Genomic DNA, 2,933 nt, shown 5'->3' with positions numbered 1-2,933 from the left:
CCCCTCCTCCCTCCCTCCCTGTCCCCTTCCCCAGCTGCCTGCCCCAGTCCTACCCCAGACACCAGCTGGGGTGAATGTATGGCAAGGTGGACCATTCGGTAATGTGCAGATTTTCTCCAGATAGAATGACCAGGATTCAACCCAAAGCTGCAGGGACTGTGTGATTCCTCCATTTGTCCAGGATACTGTGTGTGCTCGCTCTTCTGGCCCATCTTGGCCCATTTAAGGCCTCAGTTATGTTAGACTCAGTCTTCAGCTTAAATACCTGCAAAATGGAGATAACACATCCCCTGCCTCATCTACCAAATGGGCGCAATAGGTCAGATGAGTATGTAAGGATCTTAAAGCAGGAATTATATCAAAGTGAGCTTATTACCAGGGGTCTACATCCTCATTTTAATGCAGAGTGGACAGAGCCCTCAAAGCAGGAAAATGCTGTTTTCTTCCAGCTTGTGGGCACCTTGGGAGGAACACCTGAGTGAAGGTCACCAGGAAGAGTTTTTCTCTGCTGCCAGCTATTTCCGGCTTGAAAATAACCAGAAATGCTATTCTCTGCTGCCATCTCCTGTGCATCTTGGAAACAGCACCTGAGTAGAGGTCAGAAAAAGTTCTCTGCTGTCTCCTGTGCATGTTGAGAACAACACCTTAGAGGAGATTACCAGAAAAAGCTGGTTCACAGGCCGGGCTAGGACCTGAGGCCCCGAGGCTAGTCTTCAAGGCTCCGAGGCTAGCATCAGTCTTTAATGATGTCACACTGCACACTGACGGTCACAGGCTTTGGTCTTGTGTTGGCAGTGGCAGCTCACAGTGAGTCTAAAGGTCTGAACACCATACTGGCCTGCAGGGAACAGACACTCAATTCCAAACCCCTGTCCCCATTCCTTCTGAATTCCATCATTGACCTGTCCAGAGAGCAGTAGCTGCTGATGACTGGTTTCAGTTAAGTGTACGCCAACTTAAAACAGAATTATAAAACATATTTACAGACATTCCACAGTGATCCTATAGTCAGGAGCAAAGACTTTTTAAAAAAAATATATTTTATTGATATTTTACAGAGAGGACGGGATAGAGATAGAGAGTTAGAAACATCGATGAGAGAGAAACATCGATCAGCAGCCTCCTACACATCTACTGGGGATGTGCCCGCAACCAAGGTACATGCCCTTGACCGGAATTGAACCTGGGACCTTTCAGTCCGCAGGCCGATGGTCTATCCACTGAGCCAAACCGGTTTCGGCTTAAAGACCTTTTTATTTTATTTTTATTAATCCTCAACCAAGGATATTTTTTCCATTGATTTTTAGAGAGTGGAAGGGAGGTAGAGTGACACACAGAGAGAAACATCAATGTGAGAGAGGCACATCGATTGGTTGCCTTTCACATGTGGGATCAAGCCTGCAACCAAGGTATGTACTCTTTGCCGGAATCGAACCCAGACCCTTAAGTCCGAGGGCCAACACTCTATCCACTGAGCCAAACCCACTAGGGCAAAGACCTTTTTATCAAAAGGGTTATATCTAGGGCTGTGCAGAATTCAAAACGATCAGATCCCTTGCTCTATCCACTGAGCCAAACCCGCTAGGGCAAAGACCTTTTTATAAAAATGGTTATATCTAGGGCTGTGCAAAATTCAAAACGATCAGATCCCTGTGAAAGAGTCCAGAGTCCATGAAATGAAAACTGACCCATTGGGAAGCCCCAGCGTGCCAAAGATTGCCTTCCAGGAAAGGACCATTATTGAGCACACTTGGTCTTGGAGCCAGAGGTTGAAAGGGCTCCTGATTCTAGAGGGAGAGGTGGCTGTGCAAGTCACTCTCACTCACTGAGGCTGGCTCCCTTGGTCATGCTGGAAAGAGGTATTGTTTGTGGGCACTGGCTAGGAACACCAAGGCTGATTTCAGGACCAACTGCATGACTAATGACCCCCCTGGTACCGGCTAATCAGTGGAGACCACCACCCTGAAAGGACACACCTGGAAAGCTGGGTTATATCTAGGGCTGTGCAAAATTCAGAAGGATCAGATCCCTTTAAAAGAGTCCAGAGTCCATGAAATGAAAAATGACCCATCGGGAAGCCCCAGGGTGCCAAAGATGGCCTTCCAGGAATATTTCACTGAGATCCTCCCTGGAGACCTCCCCTAATTTCCCCACCTTTAAAGAGCAGGTAAGAACCCTAGGACAGAGGACCCAGCCTACATCTCTCTCCCCCTCACCCTTTCTCTCTTAAGCCTTTCACCCTCTCCTTCCCCCAGGCACCTATATCCTTGTTTTCTTTCTCCTAAATGCCAAGGGCCCTTGGACTCTCTAACTTGTTTCCTGAGCCCACTCAGCCTGGTTGTCTCACTTTTTCTATCTCTGTGACTTTCTAAATAAACTTTTGTTTGTCTTGACTCTAAACTTCCATTCTTTCTTTGTGTGCGTGTGTGTGCTGCGCTGTCACTCGGATTCTAAACTTTCTTAGCCCCAGAATTCAAGCACTGAGGTTGCTGAATCAAGATTCAATCATTGAAACTGGTGCCAGTTTGCCTCTAGGAGATCAAGGCTAGATGCTACAGGGCCTTATAATTAAGAGGAAAAGGAAATCAGAAGGGTGTAAAGGAGGGTGGAGAAATAATATTGCTTTGTAGAAAGTTCACTCTGACTTCAGTGTAATAAAACAGATAAGGACGGGGCCAGCCTGGGAGCAGGCGAGCAGCTGGCAGGCTGCGGCAGGGAACGAGCTGAACAGTGAGGGTGGCTAAAATTAGAGTGACTGCAGTAGGGATGAACAGAAACAGGAGGAATTCTCAGGAAAGATGTTAGAGTTAGACTGAACAGATATATCTTCATTTTCTTCCTCCTGAAACTTTAAAAACACACATGGGATTGTTTATTTCAAAAACATTTTGGAAGGCACCAAAAAATGGACAAGTACTAGATGATTTAGAAAA

This window comes from Myotis davidii, unplaced genomic scaffold, assembly GCF_000327345.1.
Source record: "Myotis davidii unplaced genomic scaffold, ASM32734v1 scaffold72, whole genome shotgun sequence".
NCBI classification, from domain to species: Eukaryota; Metazoa; Chordata; class Mammalia; order Chiroptera; family Vespertilionidae; genus Myotis; species Myotis davidii.
The sequence above is the reverse complement of the archived record's forward strand: the minus strand, read 5'-3'. Positions refer to the sequence as shown.